The sequence below is a fragment of the Bacillus rossius genome (assembly GCF_032445375.1).
Source record: "Bacillus rossius redtenbacheri isolate Brsri chromosome 9 unlocalized genomic scaffold, Brsri_v3 Brsri_v3_scf9_2, whole genome shotgun sequence".
In the NCBI taxonomy this organism is placed as follows: Eukaryota; Metazoa; Arthropoda; class Insecta; order Phasmatodea; family Bacillidae; genus Bacillus; species Bacillus rossius.
In genome coordinates, this window is record NW_026962013.1 from 25693907 (window position 1) to 25721448 (window position 27542).

General features: G+C 35.5%; 1 protein-coding gene and 1 long non-coding RNA gene across 2 annotated transcripts in view; one reads left to right on the forward strand and one right to left on the reverse strand.

Moving 5' to 3' along the window:
- Positions 1-27542, forward strand: part of LOC134542858 (suppressor of lurcher protein 1-like) — a 443271-nt gene that overhangs the window by 390764 nt on the left and 24965 nt on the right. The gene's annotated exons all lie outside the window — the stretch shown is intronic.
- The window catches only part of LOC134542859 (uncharacterized), a 413602-nt gene that overhangs the window by 185043 nt on the left and 201017 nt on the right, over positions 1-27542 (reverse strand). The gene's annotated exons all lie outside the window — the stretch shown is intronic.

Sequence of the window (27542 nt, forward strand, 5' to 3'; positions counted from 1 at the left end):
GCAGTTACCGTGCTTTAATGGCACAAGCTACCTGGCAGGAAAAAAATTACAATATTGCCTAATTTTCTAATAGTTGGCTAAGTGATATGAGTACTATGTTCTTGTTTTCTTGCATTAGGTTTTAAACTGGCAGATACGTTTTTTTGTAACTTGGAACGGAATCTTGAGGTACAATAAAATAATAAATAACCAAAGTCGTGCAATGAATATGGCTGCCATATTTTACTGGGCAACTTTTTTAAAATTTAATATCATTTAATGATGGTTTCGTGTTTTAAACGAATGACATTTTTAACAGTTTTTGATCTATTTCAATGTCAATGCAAAAATTTGTCAGGTTGTGATAGCTGTTTGGAGTACATATTAAGTCAAACTTAAGAAAGTTACGTAAGTCAGTATTTATAAATTATCAAATCTCATTCGTAACAACAAATTACCCTATTTTTCTATTTTTTTTTTGACTGAAAACATGTCACGGTAGCGGCAGTGTCGTTTTGCGTCTATTACAAATATCAACCACCTTTCTTAAACATATTTTTAATTTTTTATCTGATGTAAAGCTAGAAGGAATTATTTTGGTAGTCCTTATGTTAATTTATTAAATCAGCGTGATTCTATTTTAAATAGAAGTAAAAACTGGTCCGCATGGCCACCTGTAAACTATTTATATGTAATGTTACTTATCTTGCAAACTGTTTTGTTTTACATCACTTGGCGATTTACCATATAAATACCCGTGAGAAATGATTTAAGAAATATTTCTACATCTTCTTATAACATATATAGTGAACGATACACAGTTTGCAGCATAATTCCAATGTTCAGCACTTGCGTCACATCTTTATTTTCAGAGAAAATTTTTTTTTAACATTTTCATCAATTTTAGATTTTAAACGTTATTTAAACGAATAAAAAGCGATTAAACAACTAATCTTTTTTCGTAAAAAAAAATAGGTCTTTAGTTTCTAATTACGATAATGAATACTGTGTGCTTGTGTTTGATATCAATGAAGAGTAATCCTTCAAAATATTTTCAAATAAATTTAATTATATTTCAATATTTTAAGCATGAGCCTATGTACTACGTAAATAATTTCAAGAGTAGTCAAAAACATACAAGGATATTTTCAAGTGAGCTAGCGAATATATTTATGGAATAAAATTACTTTATTATTAAAATGTAAAAAAAAAATTAATGTATAATATTTAAACATAAACCACCAAAATATAGGTTCAATGTGTTTCACATGTACTTGCCTTGTTAAAGATATTGGTTGATTATTGTTTACGTATCCGTTCTTCTAATTATAAATATTTATTCGAAACAACTAAAAATAGAATTAATTTTTCTGTATGTACGAATGAAAATCTTCGTTAAAAGAAAATTGTAATAATAACCTATTATTTTGTCATTTGAGACGATTTGCTATGAATCAATATCTATTTATATAAAATTTACTGCCTAAATGGTTACTAAATCATTTTAAGCTATTGTATACCCAAACCTGAGTAATGTAATCATGTTGTCTGTAGGTGATGTGCAGGAAACAACGGTTATAAAGAAGCGAGCGGCCATTTTGCTGTGTCCCAATGGCAGGTTTTCAAATTATTGGAATATGATAGTGTAAAAATATAGTTCTTTAGTGTGTTGTGGCATGTGCAATTCTTCTCAAGAGCAAAGTGTAATGACGCTTGGAACATCATTTTACAATTTTTATTTTCAAAAACTTCAGTATGCGGTGCTAGATAGCATTATTATGCCAGGCACCGAGTTAGTTATTCTGTCTCAATATATTTATTTCAATTCATACAGTAAATCTGATTAAGTGTTTTACGAAATAGTAAGAAGTTTATAGTTTTTCACATCAAAATTATAGTTATAATTAATTCTGATGCATACATAGTGCGGGATGAAATTTATTAAAATCATAGTTTTAAGAAATTTAATAATAGATTATTTTGAATCTAATGTGAAAATATAGCCGATAAATCGGGTTTTGGTATTACATATATTATATATAAGTATATATTAGTGCTTATAATTTCTCAATACATCAAGTTTTAAAGTATTGAACCTGGTTATAACTTTATGATTCAGGTATTTAAAAATTTTTGTATTTGAGTCACGTTTTATAAAACAAACTTACGTTTAGCAGCATTCTAAATAATTTATTTTTAACTAAATTTAATTGATAATTTATTTGCTCGGTTTGAGTATTTTAAATTTTATTGTGTATCTTTTATTTGCAATCTAAAAAATACATATATATTATGTGTGAAGGAAATATCTCGAGGCTTCGTGTATTTTTTATATGTGGTAAAATGATAAGAAAGCATATAATTAAAAATTAATTAATTTTTTTAAAAATTTAATCTCACTTTATTACAGTGTGGTGTTAAGATATTTTTGTATTTACAAATAGTAATAAGGCCTAAACTTAAACAAGACCTAATATTGAAATTAGAAACATTTGAAATTATTTACAATGTCTATTAAAATTGATGTTATTTAGAAAAATATTATTAAGTCCACAAGTGTAGATAATAAATTTTAACTAAGTGTTAAATCTTCTTTGCTCTGGAGAGAAAATGATAGACGTTTAGTGGAATATTACTTCATTAGCCAAAACCTTTGTTCGAATAGTCAAACGGCCTTAGAAGACACACAATCGGTACTTACAAACTCATTTGGAGGGGAAAAAAATTATGATCGCACTTAGAAGCAAGCACTTAAACATAATCATTTTAGTACATAGTACATACGATAACTGCTACTAGCAATGAATTGTTTTTTTTTTAATTTTAACTAAATTAATTTGCACAATTACAGCCGCAATTTATGACCCGTAGAATATAGCTTGTATTTCACCTGAGCACACCCAGAAGTAGTGTTAAACATATTTTTAGAAGCACCTAGTTTATTTTAAAAAGAGAAATATGTTGAATTTAAAATTTTTTAAATATACTCGCACAATTCGAGAATTCGTATCACCTGCTAATAATAATTGATTCTTGTTTCGCAAATCAGCGACAATCTTAACTTTATTACTGCTCTACTTTCGCGAAAACCTTATATGAAAATAATCTTCGTAAGGCACAGTCCTGTATAGTGACTGAAACAAAGATTAATAGTGATGTGGTTGTAGTGAAAGCAAACATAAATGTAAGACCTGTGACACACTATGCGTTTTATGCCGCAGCGACTAAAACGTCTGAAGCTTTTTTTTTTTTTTTGCTAAATATTCTTTTGACTACTTTTATTAGTGTGCACAATGCAGGCATCTCAATAATTCATTAAAGAAATTGATCAAAATCGAATTTGTAAACAATTTATCACAGAAGAAATTGGTAAGCGCTCCCGTTCAACCGCAAAATATGAATAGGAATGCTAAGGCATTTTTAACAACGTTATTGATGCAACCATGCAAGCTAAGCAACCCTCTAAGATGGAAAAAATAATTACATATAGTAATCGATGTTCTTAAGTTTGATTATTATTCACTGTGGTCCATGTTCTCTTGCAATAGACTGTACTATGAACTCGACGCGCAGCTTTGCCTTGCCACCCATTTGGGAGTCTACTGTTCACAACAGCAAAAACAGGCACATTCCTCAATAAATAATGCACCTGAAATAAAGAGTTACAATTCCCTCTCAGTTTTTTTACACGGAATCAAGGGCGTAGGAACCGGGGGGGACAGGGGTGACGTGTCCCCCTGAACTTTTTGGGTGGAGGGGACTGTCCCCCCCATCTTTCTAGACCGTGATATTTTTTATAACATTATTCTGCCCAACTTTATTTGTAATTTCTTCACTCATCAAATTTTATCTTAAGAAAACAATAATAATTTTAACATCGATATATCCAATGGTTATATACAAAAACTGCTTAAAAAGGGCTATTTTGCACTTTTAAAATCAAAATTTTCCTGTGGAGGACCCCCGGACCCCGTCTTAGTAAGAGGGGAATGGGTTTACATGACATAAAAATCATTATTTGTCCCCCCCAACTTTATGAACACAGCTACGCCAATGCACGGAATACATCAACGGTTATAAATTACAGTAAATTTACGGCCGTTTCAACAGAGAACACGCATCTAAGAAACGAAGGGTTTTCCCTAGTTCCTGATAACTGGATCTTCATTCGCAGAAAATTAACCGTATTTCAACTTACGGGTTCTGTTTTGCGTTGTGACCAAGGTAAACAGGCACGTAGCAGTAAAATGAGTTTTGATGTAGAATAAACAAGTTTATTAAGTTTTTGCTAGTTCGTGGTCAGTGCAAGTAAAGTGAGTATCAATAAATCTAAAAAAAAGCAATTTGAAAATTTACGAAGATCCTTGGGAGATTTGTGACAAGTGTTCTTCGTGAATATAAGGTTAGATTTTCTTAAGAGTGTAAGCATGCAGTCAAACTGCACTGTGCAGCGCCAACTCCAGATGTACACGTCTCCGGAAAGGCTTAACTGTCCTGCTATACGACGGGGCGTGATTTTCTCACAGACTGAAGATTGATTCTTGCCTTCCGCGTATTACTTCAACGTTGACTTACAAAATTCCAGCATAACTATCGACAATAAACTGATGTAAACAATGTAATGTGGAGTTGTTTACAATTATAATTCCGCAAGATACAGGTTTATGTAAAAAAAAACTAATTTAATTCCAGTGTTTAACATTTTAAAATTCACGTGTAATCAAATATCATATTCGGCGTAAACTCATAGATACAACGTGCTATGAGAATTCATTACTTTGAAGGACCCCACACACGCACACAGAAAAAAATTTTTTCTGTACTTTTACAAAAAATATTTCTTTGGAAACCAGTTGCCATGAAATAGTTTGTAATACTACAAGAAATACATGTAAACTTTTACAACACATAACTAAGGTTATCTTTACATATATGAAACACGTTTTTTGAGATAATACTGAGTATGTCTTAAAAAATTTTGAGCATCATTTTATATTTTAATTGATGTTTCATTCGATCATAATTTTTTAAACCACGGAAAGATAATCGTATATTTAATCATTGGACTTTATTTTATTATGCTTGTTAATGTGCGCAGTTAATGCTGGAAAGATATTCAGGGGATGGTTTAACTATTGGAGGTACTGGGACAATACAAAGCATAAACCCAACCCAGTATTACTGCGAACACATATTGTGTAGTGATGTAGTTGTTTTCATGCAAATGTACAAATTTACAGATATTTATCATTTTACGTGAATATTCCTGTTTAATTTACAAAAAAAAAAAAGTTACTCTGCACAGTTCAGTTTAGGGATGGATATAGGCTTTCCTTCGCCGGGGCAGAAACACTGTGATTAGCGCATTACCTCCCCCCCCCCCCCCCCTTCTTCCAATCAAATCAAACATGCCAGGATTTGCAAAACACATGCCAAGCACACGGTTGTACGGGGTTTGATGTTATAACTCCAAACAACCTACCACTATACATCGTCTATCCTGAGACTGCGTCTACCCCTTTTCCCACCACACTCACTCTGTCACCAGCATTCCTTCATCCTTCACGGCCTCTACGCGAGCTCACTACAAACTGAGTAATAAATATCTCAAAATACGTCATTGCTGGTTATACTCTATATCATAAGAAAACCTTAATAAATGACAAAATAGATGAATATAAAAAAGACGAACATGCAAATACACAGAAAGCAAGCTACAATCAGCTTGTTTTCTGTTTGCCTGCATGTTCATTATTATTCTTTGTATTCATCTTTTCTGTATGTCAATGAAGTTACTTATGACATACAGTGTAACCAGCAATGGCGTACGTCCAAAATAACATCTCGAATCAATATTCCTCATTGCATCAACTATTCAAAGAACATATTAAACATATCCACTGAGAACATGATTTGCTGATAATGAGTAAAATCAAAATACAATTTGTAGATTTTGTTTTATTTTTCCATTCGTATTTTATTTTAAACTTTTTTTCAGTCTTCAAAAATTTGTCGGTCCATTCGGCGTATATTCTATCCCGGCGCCCGGTACAACATAAAACACCCCCCCCCCCCCCCCCTTTTTTTCCCACAAAGTTTCGTCCAGCTCACGCCACCCCTATGGTTCGGCCATTCGGCTGGCTGGCCGTGACTCTGGTTCTTCATTCATTTTGCAAACATGCAGAGCAAAACAAGGTTTTCTACCCACTATCTCATTCTACTATGGCGACATGGCCATTAACATTGTCTGGCGGAGTATTTTATAATTGGGTATGATTGCTTCTCCCATAGCATGCATGGCCTAAGTGTAAAGGCCTGTCCGGTCCGCGGACAATTTTTTTTCTCTCTCTCTCTGCGCACATACGTCACGTTGGAAGTACTGCAGACGATATTGGCGCTAATCTAGCACGGGTTTGAATAGTATTTTGATAATATGAAATGACAAAATGCTAAAGTATGTGTAATAAGATTGCCTGAATAACAGTAAAAGAACCAAAGTGAATAAAGTTTAGCATTACCGTTCCTTTTAAAACTATGTCTTGGCATAATTGTGTGTATTTGCGCAAACAAGAACAAATTTCGACAATAGTTGTTGCACAAGTAAGATAGGTAGGGTTAAATGTGTGGTCAAACAATGTTTTTTTTTTTTTTTTAGAAACTGATCTTGAGAGAATGTGTTCATTGTTGTTTATGTAGACCTCGGCTTATACATTTGAGCAAAATTTACTTTAAATAAAGGCAAAACATTTAGATAATGGTTTTAATTCTAAAGGTTTTCTTAATTATAACCTTGTTACCAATTTTTATGAAGTATAAAATGCAAGTTCACTCTCAACTGATTTATATTATTATTAATGTTTACATCGTTTCATTTAGCCACCAAGTGTATCTTATTTTGCCACACGAATTAATATGTACATGTTTATTGTTTTATTAAATAAACTAACATTAAATTAGAAAAAAACGTGTTGCAAAATTTTGGTTGGAAACATAACACAAATATTTTCAATTAATTAAATTATAAATTTGTGTAATGGTCTGTTGATAGTATTAACAAAAATTAGTGGAATAAAAATTTGAAGTGTTAATATTCATTCTTCAGAGTATGTTTTTCTTTTTTGTTTGAGTATTTATTTTGGCAATTATCTAGCGTTGAATGTCTTCTGAATAAATAACATGAAATTCTTATAATTGTATTCTTGTGTTCCTTCATTATATTTGATGATTCTGTAAATCGTCATTGAGATATTTCAAGTAGTTTATCGGTAGTTTACCATTGGAATAGTATGTTGGGTTACATTAGGTTAGCTACTTTTAAAATACTGTAAAGTCATTTGAGTGGATGGTTAGGTTTTTTAATTACATTTGAAGTAGTATTAAATCGTGTGAATGGCTGGATGGGTTCGGTAGTTTATTTCCAGCACTGTAAATTTGTGTAAACAATTGGTAAGGTTATGTAAGATGCATTAACAATACTGTGAATTAATGTAAATGGTTGGTTAGGTTAACGACATTTAAAATACTTAACGGCGTCCTTCAAGACAATTGTTTCTCAAAAATTGTTTTCGGTATTAATTTTCTTAGTAGAACACCTTCTTTAGGAAATTCCTATTGCTTTAAATAGGTAGAGAAAGTTCCGGGAAGAGGGACGGCAGATTTGCAATTATAACTGCAGAAGAAAAAGGTTGACTCTATAAAGATTAAAAGCTTCGTGAAATAATTGATAAAAATGATATTTTTTTATGATTTTATATAGCAAGGATGACATTATTAATTTTATAACCCTTAAACCTTTGTAGGTAATTACTTTTTTCGGATGAGGTTGAATTAACCATTGATATAATTTATTTTCCATGTCTACAACTACCACTTTATTATTTTATTTTATTTTATTTATTTATTTTATTTATTATTTTATTTATTATTTATTATTTACCAAAATTGTATTTTGTTATTTATGAGTTAAGAACTAAATCTATGGTCGTTCTTCACACCTAACACTGCCTTGCATTGACGAAGAATGCAACAGGGACCAAACGCAAATAAAAAGATCCAATCTAAAACACGTGATAAAAAAAGCTATATGGGGTTAAGAGATCAAATTTCGCTAAAACTTAAGAAAAATATTTTTAAAATTATAAAATAATTAAACCCCTAGGGACTTTTGGTTCAATATGTACTTTCTAAATGGTTACTCCACCACGCCAGTTTATTTTCTCTAACCCTCTACTAATCACCCTATATTAATATAGGTGTATAGAGGAGAGAGTTATAGAAGGAGATATAGATAATTAGAGATATAGAGAGATAATGGTGGTCGTTATAGAGGTAGAGAGATATAGAAACATTTGTAGATACATAGATTGATAAATAGAGAGTTAAAGAAATATAAATAGAGAAATATATAGAGTATTTGAGAGACATAGAGAGATACTTTGTATATGTGTACCTATTTCAAACAAATTTTAAAAAAAATTAAATGAGACATTGATACGCAGGACAGGCATTAGCTAGTTAAGTTACTTATAATCATTGTAATGATAGTTTTCTTAGGTATATTAAAACTTCAAATTATTTTTACCATGACTATTCTAGTTTACCAAATATATTCCGGAATAGTTTCAATATCATAAGGTTTCATTTGGTTCACCAATACGTATGGTATGTACCCTAATGTTTACGAAAGTGACTGTATACGGGTTTATGTTGCTACAACAAGGTCCGCCATCTTTATCTCACATTTCCGTTCATTGACTCCCGGTCCATTTTCACGAAATTACTCCTAAAAAGTGCCGTATACCGAGAGCTAAGATGTGTAAATATAAAAAAATATATAGGGCCTATATATTCAAGATACACAACGACATTCCGCTTCTGTAATGTATGTTCTGATACTTTCGGATGATTAGAGGCTGTGGAAGGCTCCCGCACTTGGCAAGTGTTGACAACAGAGCTATTCGCGTACGGCATGATGTAAAATACGAGAAGCCATTTGTATAAAGAAAATTTAGCTATCGGCTAAGATGAGTTTTTTGATGTTTCTCAGAATACTTTTATCATTTAACCATGCTAAAATGGAAACAATCATAGCGCAGTGATATATATATTTTTTTGTTATTTGTACCATCTAAAGGTTAAAACTTATTTTTAAAAAAGGCCAGTAAATTTAACATTTTAGAGAAAAATTTATATACCCTGACCGTAAACATATTTGAATGGTTTATTTATGTCCACTTATATTATATTACACGCCCATAGTTGTAGCATGGCGTATATTCTGCAATCAATTGAAATTTCTAATAGATTTTTGGAAACTAGTTGTTAAAGTATTTATTTTAATCTACAATCTGAACAGTGTAAATATTATAGAAATTCCATTCCTGATTTTGTCCAAACAAGAAATTATTTTATTTTCCAGAAATGTGATAGTAAGGAGTTAACTTTAATTATATATATACACACAACAGCAATGTATTAGAAAATGTACATGAAGCATTACAAAATAAATTAGGCAGCCATATTATAAGCAGTCTCCTTGTAAAACGTTCAAAAGATTCTTACTGCTTACTTACGTATAAATCGTAAAAGAATGAGTTCCTTAGATGTTGCTGTAGTATGTAAATATGTATTTCTAAACAGTCTAGTTTACTAAGGTAATTTTTACTTCTTTTTTTTTTAAAGATCAAGGTTACATAATTACGTCCTTTCAACTTCCTAGTTTTTATCGTATCTCTTCCACTGTGTAACACGATTTATTTGCCGCTTCGTCAGATATCATACATATGTAATACTTCGCCAATAACAATTAATTATTCGGTTTTTTTCATCTCTACTTACATTATTCCACTCTGCCATGTTTCATATTCTCTTTCCTACTACGGCAAACCGAATTGTTCCTTCCGATTTTCAACTCTGCGAGATGCAAATTGAGTTTTCACATCAAGCACCCCCGGGGAAATGGAAGGGGTTCGGAAGGGGGGTGAGGTGGAGAAGAAGGGAAATTGGGTTCTGGAACCGAGTGAGGCAAAGCAGGTGAGTGTATACGTGTGATTTCGACATTACCCAGCCGAGAATGGAGATACTGCGTGACAGCAAGAGAGGAACTGCAACTTTGGCTGCTGTTTGAATTCAGAATGCAGTGAGTGTAACGTAGACTTTGCATTCTAAATACCCCAGGATGACTATTCTGTAGTGACCAGCGAAAAAATATATATATACCCTGGCTTATGAGCGTAAGTGTGACACTGCAAAAGTGTTACTGCAAAACTTTGATCGTAACAGAAACAGGTGGAAGTATTTTCTGACAAAAATGGGACAAAATTGTTTTTGACAAAATTTTAACAAGTATTAAACATACATAAAAAATATTCTTTGCGCTTCCTGACTTCTTTTCAACATATAAACTTTCTCTTTGCCTTGGTCATTACAAAATACCAGATTTCAGAAACTGAACTGACTTAACTTTTTCCAAAAACCTCACTTAAAATTTATTTGAAAATTTATATTATACTTATTTATTTTATTCCAGGTTGAATTACGTAGACTAAATTGTAAAAATATTTCTGATTCATCAGCTAGTTTTGGAATATACTTCTATCAGTGATTCCTGTTTATAACTCTACAAAATCTTACTTTAATATAATTTCCGGTGGTTTCATATTTATCTTGACTGAAAAATGCAAAAGTATTTAGATAGCTTAAATGCAATTAATACCAACTACTAAAATCGAAATTTAAGGCTTCTGAAGAAAGCACAACTGAAAATTTAATCCCAAAGACATCGTGGCATAAGTGTTGAAGAAAGGATTGGAATCATGTTTGCTAAATGTCATTTCGGTTTTATAAACATGACAAAAAAAATTATGTACAAAGTCCAGCAAGCTTTGTTTATATGGAACCCACATAATTCTGATTTTGATTAGATTATAAATAGGACATATTGAAACAACTGTAATGTGCATTTCTGTTTATTTTTAATCAGTTTTATTTTAATCACAATTTTCTTAGGATAGGTATTGATTTAGATATATTTTTATACTTTTTCTCCAGCATTAAAAATGTACTTAGTTTTATATAGAGATCGGTGTCATTACTGCTAAAAAAATATTTATTCGGCAACACAACATTTTGAAGTGGCTTGGCTTATTGGTTGTAGCCGCGTCCTTGGCGAATAATTCACCGACGTTTCGGTCAACATTGCAGTCGCCATCATCAGGGAGCAGTAGGTAACTGCTCCCTGATGGTGGCGACTGCAATGTCGACCGAAACGTCGGTGAATTATTCGCCAAGGACACTGCTACAACCCAGAAGCCAAGCTACTTCATACAATGGCTGTGAAAGCCTGCGAACATAATAAACAAAAATTTTATTTATAGATAAAGTTAATACTTTTTTTTATTGAAATTCTTGTAATAAAACATTGGGAAAGTATTTTTTAAAAACTACTGGAATATTGTTTTACGTGGGAGGAGAAAAAAAACCTGCGTCATTTCCAATGCTTAGTTTTTTTTTTTTTTTAGAACATGAACATTTTAGTATAATACGTTAAATTTTTCGTGTATATTCTACTATCTCAAAGACACGGTGAATAGTCCGAGGAATTAGGATGGACTCGAATCCATTAGCGTGGGTTTTAAACACGCCTTTTTTTCCCCCACAGCTCGTGAGCGCGGGGACTGAGATGAACAGGTGCTAGCGGTTTTTTTTTTTTGGGGGGGGGGGGGGGGGATTGTCGCCGAGCCCCCGGGTGCGGCCACTGGGAAGGGATTAAACGAGCCCGGCAGAACTAGCTGCGAGCAACTGTTACATTCCGGCGCAGCGAGCACTGGCCGCAAGCTCTACCTCGCCCCTCTCCCCCACAAGCCTTTTTTTTTTAATTTACGAGCGTATTTGGAGTTCGGAAAAAAAAATTTATAAGTGTTCAGAATTCTACCATCTTTAATTAACTGCCGCTATGGAAGTAAAAAAAAGATATCTCGAGGCTTCTAAAAAGTATGATAGCGTTGTTTAATTGATTGCTTTTACACTGTGGCTAATGTTAGTTTCAGATAAAAAATTAAAATAAATTAATTGCCAAAAAACTATCAAATTTATTAACAAACGTTGTAGTTTTGTGGTTTCGTGTAAATTTTTACTTAACTGGATACAGAACACCGTTCATTTCAACAAATGAAGCTACAGAACCACTCGTATCATTAAGTTAAACTAACAAATAATTAAAGCGATGAACAGACGTCGACATTGTTATGCCGTTTTAGTTGCCCTGTTTAAAAATTTTATAGAGTATTCCGTAATAAGCTGACATTTCACAAATGGTTAAGCATTTTGAATATTCCTCACAAAGTTATATTTTACTTATTGTTAAGAGTTTGTAAAATTTTGTATTTTGTTGGCACGTGATTTTATTCTTTCTAATTATAATTTGAAAATGTTGTATGGTAGTTTGGAATGTATTCGTCGTGTTGATAATACTGTTTTAAATAAACTTTTGTATTTAAAACGTTTTTCTTGTGAATAGTTGTTAGCACTCTTCCTGATTACATGACTTGCGAGGGCTTATATTTTGGCACTTCCGAAATTCATCGGCAATTTTCTATTTAATCTCGCCAATCTGAATAAATATTATGCTTAAATTAGTGATTTATAATTTTTTGAAGTAATTATAGTAATTTCGAAACAATTATTTTATTAATTAAAATTTATCATTGCTATACATAGAATTACAGTCCATATCACTAATAGTTCGATTCAGTGGTCTTTGAGAAATATTTATTGTATCTACCCCTGAGCCAAAGACTGATAACTTATAAACATGGATAGTTAATTTGGAAGCTAAGATAAACTAATTTTCGCAAATATTTTAAAACTTTTGTTTGTTTCATAGCTGTGTCCCACGATTGATTTCAAGATTTCTAGTATTACATTAACAAACGTTTTATGTTTTGAAGTACTAAACAATCACTGAACTAAGCGTGTAGTCCAATGTATGGTGTCTGTATATTATGGACCAGACTAAATTGTGTTTTCTTTAATGCTGTGTTTAAAAAAACACTTAATTAATTCACTTCAATATATTTCAAATATATATTTTCCTTTCATTTATTTCTGAATTACCATTCACAGAAATTTCATAATGTAGTAATTAAAATGCCTATGAAACGATATTTTAATTGAGGGAATTTTCTCCGTTCATATCAGAATCACAATGTTCCAGATTTTAACTGTTGAGGAATTTCGGAGAGTTTTTTTACTCTAAATTATTTGTTTTCGTGTTATGTTTCCTGGTGCCCAATACATTTAATGATAACAAACTTTGACGTGAATTGTGTTTGTTAGCAGTTCAATCGTACTGTAAATATCACACCGCTGTACAGTAAAATAGCTCACTAACCTGCAAACAGTGTACATATAAAACATAACCATAGCGACACAGCACAACCTAGCCTGCACATGAAAACTGTTTTAAAACACATTATTTCATCACATTTTCATGTTTATCGCCAGAAAAAGGTTATCTACACAAAACTAACATCAATGCAACAAGTTTTACAAACCTTGGAAATAATCTTAATTTCCCATACTTGCATTGCCATATTTTTATTTTGTTGTTTTGAAAATGGAACAGAAATATTCATGTAAAAATATATATTTTTCTTAAATATGTACATTTACGTGAAAAAAACTCTATCACTACAAAATAGTGTTCGCAGTAAAACTGGGTTCGTATTCTTACCCGGGAATTTATCCTTTGGGTTGTCCCAGTACCTCAAAACCGTTACCCGAATAAATTTCCAGTATTAACTGCGCGAGTTAATAAGCATAATAAAACAATATAAAGTCCAATCATCGAATATTCAATTATCTTTTACGTGGTTTAAAAAAGTTATGTTCGAATGAAAAATCAATTAAAATATAAAATTACTTGCAAAATTTTCGTAAGAGATAACTCAGTATTATCTCAGAAAAACGTATTTCATGTATGGAAAAAATAATCACAGCCATGTGTTGTCCAAAGTTACAGCATTCTTAAGCAACTGTTTTCCAAAGGTATCTTTTGTAAAAGTACAGAATTTTTTTTTTCTGTGTGGACTCGAAATTAATTTCAACCTGATTACGAGAGGGGGTGGGGAATTCGTATGGTAAGATGCGCAATAGCCAAATATCCACCCCATATATATATTCACTCCAGGGTTGAGACCGTGCGCATTCATCTGCGCGCACCCATCCCCTCTCCTTTTCAAACGTCGTCCTTGCGTCGTCGTCGTCGTCCCTCTCCCCCCCTCCCCTCCTTCAACCAAACGTATTCCCAGCCCTTTTATATATCTCCCTCCGCGACCTCTTTCCAGTAGTCGACCGGCACCCGGTCGCCAAAAAAAAAAAAACCAAGCGCGCGGGTCTCAGAGTTGCCCGGAAGTTCTGCATGGGAGACTATCTCCTTTGAGTCGGTCGCCGCGCAACCCGCGGTCTAATGTTCCCCGCCGGTCTCGCTCTGCTGCTGCTGCTGGCGCCCCTGGCGGCCGAATGCCGGGCCAAGAACTCGGACGTCAAAGGTAAACACAACTGCGGCGAGCTGGCATGTTTGTAGAGGGTTTCTTTTTTCCCGTGGCGCTGTACTTGTGTGTTTTTTTGTCGCGTAGTTTCCTCATGGTTTAAAATGGTTGGCTCATTAATTTTCCACAGCCAAGAAAAATCTACTAATTTCAACTGCCCAATAGTTAACGCGGATTTTCTATTAACCTTTTAATTTATATTACTTTTTTTTAAAAAAGTCATCGTCATTGGAACCTGGTCTCAAAGTGATACTTTTCTGAGTGTGAAGATTGAAAAAATAATAATAATTTATCTGTTTAGTGTCATAACAACAATTTTTTTTTATTTGACAAACCGACATTTCTTTTTCTGGCCTTCGTTTTTGTATCACAATTAACGTTGAAGCGCTGGCGGAGTTTGTGGACTACATCACGTAGTGGCATCTCGAAACCACAAGAAAACCCATCATTGGACTGTATCGCAAACGTACACGCATGAAATGTAAATTATCTCAGAACTATAAAAAAAACAAATTCATTAACGAAACATGAAAGTTATCGTTTTGCTTCCGCACAGCTTATCAAAAAGCTTCCCTTGGAAACCATACTTTCCTGTCAGCAGTTAGAAATTTTGGTAAATAGGAAAAATTCTGATTAAATTAAAATGCCACGTCTTTACATAAACAAGCAAAAAAAAGGGCTAAGTTATAAGAAAAGGTCAGCGTAGAGTACCAGGACTCGTGGGGATTGCGAAGAAACTGTATGCTCATGAGAATTAACGACTTGTTGTAACACATTATGGAATTTATATTATATGTTTTATAACGCTCTATTGCATAGAATATGTCTGATAATATTAAGAAACATTATGGGAATACATCACAGAAGATAAGGGATGTTATGCCAAAGAGACAAGTTAAACGCTCTCACCAATTAATATTAAGTTGTTTAATAATCAGCATATATTTTAGACAGATTGACGAAAATGATTATAAATGGGCGAATAATATTTTGTAGTAGTTTACTTTACATAATGCTAATATAGTCAAATTTTAAATTCCATTACGAAGTAATCCATTTACTGATATTAACACATTCAAATCTTTTGTAATATCCTTCCTTATTTGTAGCCTAATAGATTTCCTTTTTTTAATGTAAAAATAATTATTTGTGGAATAATGTATTGGAAATTGGTTTGACTTAAACACATTTTTAAATTCTCTTTGTAATAAATTATAGTAGAATAGGCCTAAGGTGAAGTTTGCGAGAACGTTTACTTCAAACCCACAAATTACTCATTATTAGCACCGCGAAATCAGTTTTCTCATGAAATTTTTTAAATATGTTGAAAGTTAATTCATATAGCCTATACATGGCATTAAAAGTTTTAAACCTTCATTTTCTTGGACGTCAAAACAAAAACAAGCTCATCAATAGAATTTCAATAGAAATGCAAAGATTTTAGCTCCTCTATTCATTTAAAGTTTTCCGGAGCAATACATGTAACTTCATATTCTAACAGCTTGCAGTTTGTTCCCTCGTTAATAACCTCGGGAGCCAGATTTATTCTTATTAAAATGTGTTTAATTCCTCCATTCTATAAACTACCTTTGAAAACCTAGCAATAAGTTTGAGATATTACCGAGTCCATTCTGTAACCCTTACTCCCAAATGCACGGAGTCGAATACAATTTGCGTTATACTGACGGCAATAAGCTTAAAATGCATGCATTATCTCATCACGATTTCACCGTTGGTTAACTAACACTCAATAATATTCCATTATAATTAAAGTATCAAGTGACGTGAGTTCAGACCACCACGTGCTGATATTAGTATAATAAATACATGAGGAGGAGTCAAACCCAAATCGCGATGATGGACACGGAGTAGAAGGAAAATATTTTGAGCGTATGGAAATATAAACTAGATGTACTAAGGAATATCGTAGGTTTCGCGGCCTTTGTCTGGAGTTTCTAGACTTGTGGGATTTAGCCACGTCAAAGGCAAAAGTTTCACCGACTTTTTGGTCGAAATTATAGTGGTCATCAACATGATCACATGATGGCTACTGCAATGTAGATAGAAACGTCTGTGAAACCTTCGCCATGTACCTAGCTACATCCCACCAAACAAGAAAATTTAGAGATATTAAAGAGTTTATTATAATAATTAGATTTACTTCAGCCTAAGATAATATTTTCTAACAGCAAATTGAAAAGTTTGAGAAAATGTGTACGTAAATCCACTGAATTATTTTTTTTAATGGAACAGAAATATTCATGAAAAATTTAAGTTGTGCGTAAATTTATACATTTGCATGAAAACTACTGTAACACGACAAAATAGTATTCGCAGTAATACTGGGTTCGGATTCATATCCGGGAAATGATGCTTTGTGTTGTCCTAGTACCTCCAATAGTTCAATTTATTTGTAAACCGTTCCCTGAATAGTTTTCCAGTAATAACTGAGCACTTTAATAAGCATAATCAAATTTAATTATTTAATATGTTATTATTTTTTCAACGGTTTAAAAATATTCTTGAATGAAATATTAATTAAAATATAAACTTATGCGCCAATTTTCGTAAGAAAAACTAAGTATTATCATGAAAAATAATATATATATATATATATATATATATATATATATATATATGGAAAAATAACCATAGACATGTGTTGTACATAGTTACAAAATCTGTTTTGTAGGAACTTTTCCTTGACAAAAGGTTTCTAAAGAAATCTTTTGTGAAAGTGCAGAATTTTCTTTTTCTGTGCACACATATTAGTTATACTAGCCGAACCCGCCCGCTTCGCTGGACGTGATATAAGGTAACTGCATTGAAGGCAAATAATTAAGCAATGACTGTTATATGCAAGACCCCATTAAAATTCGTATAGTAGTTGTGTAGAACACCGCGTATAAACAGACAGACGGACAGAAAAAGAACTACTGTTTTATTATAGTAAGATAGATAGATTATTCTTACATGTTCGCATCCATGCAGTATATGAAAAATCAGCATACATAGCCCTATACCTATAACTATACATAGCTGCTGCCCACGACTTTTTCCTTATGGAATTTTGTATTATCTTGCACCATTTAGAAATTAGAACATTATAACATAACAGTTGATACAGTTGTAGTAGTTTTCTTATGTTCACAAATGATAATTTTTCTCACCTCTATTTGTGTCTTTGCAATAAAAATATGTTACTACCTAAATTTTGGGTAAATATGTTTCTACTTTCAAATGTAATGTCGGGAAGAAACTTCATAAAATTTCTTTGTAAACCACATTTACTGTTTTCCCGTCTTGAGCTAGAATGTAAAGATTGTCTTCATTACTGACCCGCGAGCAAGCCACATACATCTGGCCGTGGGAAAAACAATCACACCTTAACAATAAGACCAGCTGCCTTAAAGCTCTGACCCTGAGACTTAATTATTGTCATCGCAAAACAAACTGCTATTGGAAACTGTGTGCGCTTGAACCCGAACGGGAAGTTATTCGGGATGATCGGTATGCGTGATATGAAAACAGTTTCACCTGAGCCACATCCAGTAAGAATCTCAGCTTCGATTATATTTCGTTGTAGAGCAGTTACTTTAAGTCGGGTTCCATTGCACAATTTTTGGGGAGTAAGGTTCCTCAGAAGCATTATTGGAACACCAACTTTGAGAACAATTTTGTGAACAGGAAGACCACTTGCAGTGAGAGAACTCAAAAACTCAACTGGATAATTAGTGGCGTCGTCCTGATTAAGGACGCTGTCAAACGATGTGTAAACCACTTCAGCCCCATTCAATTCGTTTAAAATGTTTTCATTGATTGCAGCAGCTTAGTCATTTCTTGGAGTATGGCACGTTCACATAACCACGTATGTTCCTGATGTTGTATGTTTGACAGATCCCCGAATACCGAACGTATGAGTTCGTCTTCCGAAGATACGACTCTGCCAAGTATTTTTGGAAGCGTCACCTGACCGTGTTGCCCAGGGAGGGCACCTTCTCCAACTTTTAATAATAAAAATTTTTGCGCATGAGAATTACCACCCAGCTGTGCTCTCATGTTAATTGTTAGTTTCAGTTTTTTTTTAATTTGAGGTCAGAGGTAAGAATTCTTCAGTGAAGCTTTGATTTCATCGGCTCTAGTCCCTCGACTTGCAACTGGTAGAGTTTGCCAAAAATCTCCATAAAATATTAGTGTGACATTCGCCATGGGCCTTTCATCGCGCCTAATGTCCCGTAGTGTCCTGTCCACAGCTTCAACTGCTTTTTTATTCGCCATCGTGAATTCATCCCAAACGATTAGAGAACAATCTTGTAACACTTTTGCCATATCACAATTTTTTGTTATCGAACATGTTGGTGATTCATTAGTGTCTTTATGAGAGCAGATTTTCATGAAATAAATAATTCAACGATAAAAGCTGTTTATTTAATTTTATTAAGCGTATGGGTTCGCCCCAAGGAGAAAATTGACGCGGCGAGACCTCGTGGACATAGAGAAATGACACACACTCACTATTTATGTGTCTATGAAACATGATTTTTTCTGCAATTTAAATTGTAATATACATAAAGGGTATTGAAAATTGAAACAAATATGGCGACACTACAAACTGTCAGGATCTGTACTTTTTTCTTACTCTACTTAGTTCCTTACAATAGCAAAACTTAATGGCTTCTTATAATGATTATATATTATGTCATAAAATTAAGATTTCTTTTCTTTCCTTGAGCCGATTTTGATGAAATAAAGCTTATATTTCTTTCTCTACTACGCTCAAGTTAACTTGAAAACCCCATTAAAATTCGTATAGTTGTTTTTTAGATCACCGCGTACAAACAGACAGACAGAAAAAAAAATACTGTTTTATTATAGTATAGATAAGCATCGATATGTTAGTCAATTTTTCTTATTTAATTGTTGAAATAATGTTGAAAGTTAATCCCACATCAACGCGGCATCAAGAGTCTAAAATCATAGATGATTGGACAATAAAACTAACTAAAACTCACACAGCCGTGACATTATAACGTCCTATCATATTAGAGATAAAATCAGTTAATTTTTTAACGCCCCACTCATGGAAAAAGACAGCCGTCCGCCGTGTGAAGGCTAACTCGTGAGTATTGAGACATTGAACTCTTGCACTCTATATTATTATTACCATTATTATATATCGATTGTTTGACCCTTATGTTATGCCCTGTGGCAACACTATTCACTATGCAATTGTTTTGTTATTTTGTTTTTCGTTTTCGTTTCTTTCTTCCTCACTGGTAGAATAACCATCAATGGCGAAGGTGACGAAATGTTGATTACTGAACGAATAAAGTGATACAAAGCGATAACCCAGTCCATTCCTTAAAATCTCAATAGGTTATGGGCCCAGGATCGCAGGACTGTTTTTATCGACTTTATCTTTTCGTTGCGCGTGTGTTAACCCGTTTCAAGTTCTTGATCCATTAGTCGGTCGAAGTTTTTCGAAATGGATCTGAAGGTAAACATTGGCAATCTCGAAGGAAAGAACAACTGGGCTACATGGAAGTACAAGGTACTTATCCTACTCAGAAGTATTCCCGGGGGTGAGGATGTTGTCATCGGCAAGTTGACCAAGCCTGTCCCACCCGATCCAACGGCTTCTGCTCAACAGGTAACAGCTCATGATACCAAATTATACTTCTACCAAAATGCGGACACGAAAGCTTTATTGATTCTGACAAGTAACATGACAGAAGAAACTTTAACACAAGTAATGAGGTACAACACTTCAAAGGAAGTCTGGCAAGAGTTACATAGATTATATGAAGGTGTCACTGAAGATAAAGCTTTCTGTCTATGTATGCAATTTTTCACGTACAAGTCAGATTCCAATGACGACATGGCTAGTCACCTGTCAAAGATTAAAAATATTTGGAATAACCTCAACATACAGTTGTCTGAAAGCATGGAAATTAAAACTCTGCCAGATATGTTACTCGTTTGTAAGGTTCTGGAGACTCTGCCCCCTGAGTATTTCTCTTTCAAATCCAGCTGGCTTCTAATGCCTAAAAGTGAAAGGACGGTTGAGAATTTAACCAGTCAGCTCTGTACCCACGAAAGAGAATTAGCAATCAAAGGCTCTCAGGCCAAATGTTTAGACTCACAAGAGGCACTTGTTGCATTCAAACATAATTTCAAGTCCAAAGTAACCTGTTACTACTGCCATAAAGAAGGTCACGTTATTAAGAATTGCATAAAATGGAAAAGGGATGGTAGGCCACCTAAAAATAAATCTCAAGACATTTCTGACAGCAACATGGTGTTATATGCTACCAACAATGATGTATTTTCCGCCAACTGTGATAATGAAAATTGGTTTGTAGATAATGGCGCCACAAACCATGTTTGCAACAACAAGTCTCTTTTTATGTCTGTTAAAGAATTCAGTTCTCCCCATAAGGTGACAACAGCAAATGGCATTAGTGTGCCAGCCATCGGTACAGGCGATATTGTTGTCCACACCTACATTGACGGTACACAGAGAGAATTAACATTTTCTAATGTTTGGTACGTGCCAGAAATGAGCAAAAACCTATTTTCTGTCTTGTCTGCTCAGGACAAAAACCCTGGCAGCAAGTTCGTTTCTACAGCCGAGAAATGCTGTTTCCAAGTCAATAACAAGAACATCTTGACCGGCTCCCGAATGCGGAATGGTGGACTGTATCAACTGCATCTATCCACTGCTAATCATGTAAACTCTGTATCCAGCGACGAAGATCTTCTGCAGCTCTATCATGAACGCTTAGCACATCAAAATAAGAAGCATGTCAAGGCATTCATCGAACGAGAACAAGGCATAACTGTCAAGATAGATTCTGAAGTTTGCGAAGGCTGTGTTTATGGCAAAGCACACAGACTCAAGTTTGGCAGAAGGAAAAGAGCCACAGCACCCGGTGAAATCATCCACGCCGATGTATGCGGCCCATTCGAACCATCATGTTCAGGTTCCCGTTATTATGTATTATTCAAAGACGATTTCACGAGATTTCGATTCATATATTTCATAAAGGAAAAATCTGAGGTCTATGAAAAATTCCTCCTAGTGCTGAAAGAATGTGAACGTGCTGGTCACAAGGCACAGTCATTTCTGAGTGATAACGGCGGAGAATTTGACAACTCCAAAATGAAGAGATTATTAGATGACCAAGGTATCCAACAGATTCTCACGATGCCCTACTGCAGCGAGATGAACGGATACATAGAAAGAGACAACCGAGTGGTCGTGGAAGCTGCTAGAGCTATGTTACACGCTCATGACAACCTACCTCAAGCATTGTGGGCTGAATTGACCAATACAGCTGTCTACATTCTAAATAGAACTGGTCCAACCACAATAGAAGACAAGACTCCATTTGAACTTTGGTTTGGGAAGAAAGAAAGCCTCAAGCACCTTAAGATAATAGGAAGCGAATGCTACGCTCACATACCAAAACAAAGAAGGGGTAAACTGGACAAAAAAGCCATCAAAGGTATCCTAGTTGGATACGACTTCTGCGGATACAGAATATGGAACAACGGAAGACGGATTATAAGATCCAGAGACGTAGTCTTCAACGAAAAACCACTGACAACAAAAATGGCAATTTCCCTTCCCAAAAAGTGTGAGGAATCTCAGTCACAAGAGGGTCAAGAAAAGGAAATCGAAACAGAGGACGAAGAACAGTTCAATAGCCAAAATCCTCCCGAAAAATGTCAAGAAGAATCAAGTGATCTGGAAGAATTCCTAGAATTCAGCGACCCAGAGAATGTCAAAAACCAGAAAATGGCACTGAGAGATAGGGACAAAATAAGACCCCCCCAGCGATACGAAGAATACGTTTCACTCATTAAGACAGAAAATCCCGACACCCCAGGTACTTACCAGGAAGCAATAAATTCGAAAAACTCCGAGAGCTGGCGACAAGCTATGAACACAGAAATGAAGGCATTGACAGAAAACGAAACGTGGACGCTTCAGAGCTTACCCAAAGACAAGAAGGCACTGGCTTGCAAGTGGACATACAAGATCAAGGAAAACCCAGATGGAAACATTGAAAAATACAAGGCCAGATTAGTCGTCAAAGAGTTCTCACAAGAGAAAGGGGTAGATTACAATGAAACATTTAGTCCTGTTGCGAAGATGAGTACTATAAGAACCATCCTAAGCATCGCAGCAAGCAAGAAGATGTCACTCGCCCAATTTGATGTGTCCACTGCCTTTCTCTATGGTGAGCTCTATGATATTGAAGAAATTTACATACAGCAACCCGAAGGATACAATGACGGCACAAATCAAGTCTGCAGACTCAAAAAGAGCTTGTACGGACTGAAACAAGCAGCACGATGTTGGCACAAGAGATTCGTTGATTTTCTGAAAACCCTAGATTTCACTACTTGTAGCGCTGACCCCTGTCTATTTACAAGAAAAATAGGTGAAGATCAACTCATCCTAGCACTGTACATTGACGATGGGCTAATTGCATCAACCAGCAAAAGGGAGTTGGACAATTTTTTGGAAGCGCTGAAATCTGAGTTCAAAGTCAGCCATAAGAAGCTGTCCTACTTCCTCGGACTGGAAGTAACCCATCAAGACGATGGTACAATCAAAGTAGACCAAAGGAACTACACTAGGAAGATTTTGAAGAGATTCGGCATGGAAAACTGTAGGAGCGTGTCGACACCCATTGTAAGTAATCCACAAGGGAATTCTGAATCAGGGAGAGAAATCGAAAACTACCCATATCGTCAAGCGGTAGGCGCACTGATGTACTTAATGGTAGCAACAAGACCGGACATCGCGTTCGCTGTAGGCGTTGCCTCGCGTGCACTGGAAAAACCAACTGCTGAAGACATAGTTCGTGTCAAAAGAATATTCCGATACCTGAAAGGAACTGAGGAACTTGGAATCGTATACCAATCAGGAAAGGACCCAAGTTTCCTCGAATGCTACAGTGATGCGGATCTTGGTGGAGACCCCAGCACCGGACGGTCCACATCAGGGATAATATCCAAGTATGCTGGAGGAGCAATTTCATGGTGCAGTCAGAGACAGACCAGCGTTGCAATATCCACTACTGAGGCAGAGCTCGTGGCCACTAGTGAGGCCGCAAGGGAATTGGTCTGGCTGAGAGGACTTCTAACAGAGCTCGGCAGCCTTCGTGAGACTCCGAGCCTTTACGTCGATAATGAATCCGCTATCAAACTAGCCAAGAACCCGGAAATTCACCGACGAACAAAACACATACGGATCCGGCACTTTTTCGTCAGAGAAGTCGTACAGGAAGGACTAATTGACATTCAACCTATATCAACGGACAACCAATTAGCGGACATGTTAACAAAACCACTTCACAGACCGAAGCTATCAAACCACATGGATGGAATTGGACTAAAGTGATGACGACTAAAGTGCACTCTTCAATGAGGGAGAGTATTGAGACATTGAACTCTTGCACTCTATATTATTATTACCATTATTATATATCGATTGTTTGACCCTTATGTTATGCCCTGTGGCAACACTATTCACTATGCAATTGTTTTGTTATTTTGTTTTTCGTTTTCGTTTCTTTCTTCCTCACTGGTAGAATAACCATCAATGGCGAAGGTGACGAAATGTTGATTACTGAACGAATAAAGTGATACAAAGCGATAACCCAGTCCATTCCTTAAAATCTCAATAGTGAGTAGGCCAGCGAGAGTAAGCCAGCCGCCTGCCTTATGAGGGCTAACTCGTGAGTAGGCCAGCGAGAGTAAGCCAGCCGCCTGCCGTGTGAAGGCTAACGCGTGAGTAGGCCAGCGAGAGTAAGCCAGCCGCCTGCCGTGTGAAGGCTAACTCGTGAGTAGGCCAGCGAGAGTAAGCCAGCCGCCTGCCGTGTGAAGGCTAACTCGTGAGTAGGCCAGCGAGAGTAAGCCAGCCGTCTGCCGTGTGAAGGCTAACTCTCGAGTAGGCCAGCGAGAGTAAGCCAGCCGCCTGCCGTGTGAAGGCTAACTCGTGAGTAGGCCAGCGAGAGTAAGCCAGCCGCCTGCCGTGTGAAGGCTAACGCGTGAGTAGGCCAGCGAGAGTAAGCCAGCCGCCTGCCGTGTGAAGGCTAACTCTCAAGTAGGCCAGCGAGAGTAAGCCAGCCGCCTGCCGTGTGAGGGATGACTCGTGAGTAGGGCAGCGAGAGTCGAGTGCAAAGGGATGAAAGAGGATGCTGTTAATATCCTTGCGCCTCGTCGGTCAGTATTGATCTGTAGCGCCTCGCTGGAGTGGGAGGGATCATGAAGTAATTACTTGGCGCGGCAGGTGGTAGGATATTGACGTATCCTGCGAAAGGGCAACCGGTGGTCACGAAGTGATGAAATTTCCCTTCTCTGCGTCGAACAATTTTTTTAATCATATAGCACGTGTCTCACATTGCTTAATTTCCCTGCTTTAATTAATTTCAAACGTTACATATAGTTAATCTCTTAACTGAAGATGTAATTCTATCCTGAATTCAATTTAATAGGAACATTTTTCCTACACATTTTTCTCGCTGTCCTAATATGTATCAGCAGAACCATATTTTTTTTATAGTCATCATATATCATATGTGTGGATTTAAAATGAAACTACTACAACATTGATAGTTATAACCCTACTTATATGAAAAGACAAATTTTCCGACCCCATTAGTATTTAATTTCTCATTTCAAGGATTAATTCTAGTCATTTACGTTATTTGGAGGAAGTTCTTCATAATAATTTCACTTCTCAAGTGATTTTCACTAAGAAAATTGTATATTTAAAAAGAGAGAGCTCATTATTGTAGGAAAGATATTAACACACAATCTGTCAATAAAAATGCAGAATCTATTAAAACTACTGAATATCGCATTTTCCAGGTATATTATTATGTATCGATAATTCAGTTCACCTATGCAGTCGATGATCAATGACCAGTAAATAGTGCATGAACCGGAAGTTAAGCGTGTGTAATTTAAATCGCTCTAATTCTTAATTTTGGTGGTTACGGGGACAGAATATTATGTGTTCTGCACATTTTGTAGAGAGAATGTTAGCAAGTATAGAATTTATCGCACCTGTGCATCTCAAGCTAATTCAGTCCTAGAAAATATAAACAATGGTTGCATAGTGTTATATTGCAGCTAAAAAAACTAACAACTCTCAGCAAGGTATAAATCTGAATGGCGACCACTGGTGCGCAGAATCGTGTCTAGCACCTTGTCATAGGTATTTTTCACAAATAAAATAAATTCAACGTGGACAACTTTTATCAGCAAGTAAAAAAAATTCAAGTTTAGGTCTCTAGGAGAACAAGTTGAATTAGATACTTTTCGCTGATACGAGTTGTTAGGGCTTTTGTGTGTAAACGAAAAAGAAAAATGCATGACAAATTTGACTTAAACAAATTTCAATATAAATGATATCGTTGACATTAAGAGGAAATATCACAATTTCATTGCCGTTCAACTTGTCAAAGTAGTGGAATGAGTTTGTATAACCCAACTATAGTTTTTTTTTTTTTAATTTTGCCCGTGATCTACACATTTCTGTCTGAGCAACTATAACACTGACCATAAAATCCACATTAAATATCGTAGTCTGTGACTGCTTCAAATTTGTGTTTATGCCAGATGGGGGTAGAAAAAAATTACACAGTTTTCCCGTGTTAAGTTGCAAGTCTCGCATCCGCGGAGCTCCCAAAAGGCATGCCAGCATCAGTGGCGTAGCCAGGATTTGTGTATGTGGGGTGTTAAGAAGCATGCCCCCCCCCCCCCCCCCCCCCGTATTAAAGCTGTGGGTCCGGGGGTCCACCTCCCCCGGGAAAATTTGGATTTTAAGGTGTAAAATAGTGCTATTTTAGCAGTTTTTGGTACTTAAATTTAAATATTGTAATGGTAAAAAATTTATTAGTTTTAATGTGAAATTTGTTTGAGTGTTGAATAAGAAATTATTTAAGGTTTTGGTACTAAGGGGGGGGGGGGGGAGTTGAACCCCTAAAACTAACACCCCCCCCCCCCCCCCGGCTACTCCCCTGGCCGGCATCGCGACTGGGGAGCGTCCTCGGCTCCTCGGCTCATGTATGAGCGCCGCCTTGGTGGGGGGGGGGGGGGGGAGGGGCTGACCGCCATCTCTGAGCGCTGCGCAGTGGGCGCGCAGAATTTACTGCGCAGTTTGTTATCGCGGCCAATTAATTCCGCATTCCGGAGCGCCATTGTTCCGTCTGCTCCCGCCGGCTTAAGAGGCCGTGTCACAAATTTGCGCTCCTATCTATATCAATGTTATTTTAAAAGGCAGTTTTTCTCAAAGTCTATAAGAGGTAGGGGCCGGAAATTTTGCCTACTGAAAGTATACAATACATTTAACATAACCGCTTTTTTCAAATTTAGTTATCATATCATATATTATTTCTGTGATGAAAATAATATTATCAATATTTTGATTTGTCCAGATACATTGAAATTTTGCTTATATTTATAATTATTTAGCAAAAACTGAAAACGCCATTGAAATGTATTGCACATTACCTTTCGATCAGTGTCTTCATGATCATGATGGGTTTATAAACCTGGGTGTAATCAAGTCTTTAACTATTACATGACAACATTTATACTTAATAATTTGGAGATATGCCTTTTCTATCCTCAGCCCCTGAGCTTTTACTATCTGGTCTGGCGACCGACCTGACACTCTTCAACCACCCCAGGGGTCTCCGATTGCACATCTTATAAAAAAAAAAAAGCTGTTCGTTCATTTGTTTTTGTGTTCGAGCGAAGGTTTACTTCTCCATAAGTGCCACAGACTTCACACATTTATGCCAAGGGAATATTCCGCTGATGTGACGCCATACGAATGTATTATTTGCGACCATACAACTTTTTTGTTTGTCATCGGGAAAATGACGCCGCAGTTTGATTTTTTGTGGTGATATAAAATAAATTTTCTTGCTAGGGAATGTTCATTTTGAATTGAGCATTTTCAAATGTCAGCGTAGAATATGCTTATCT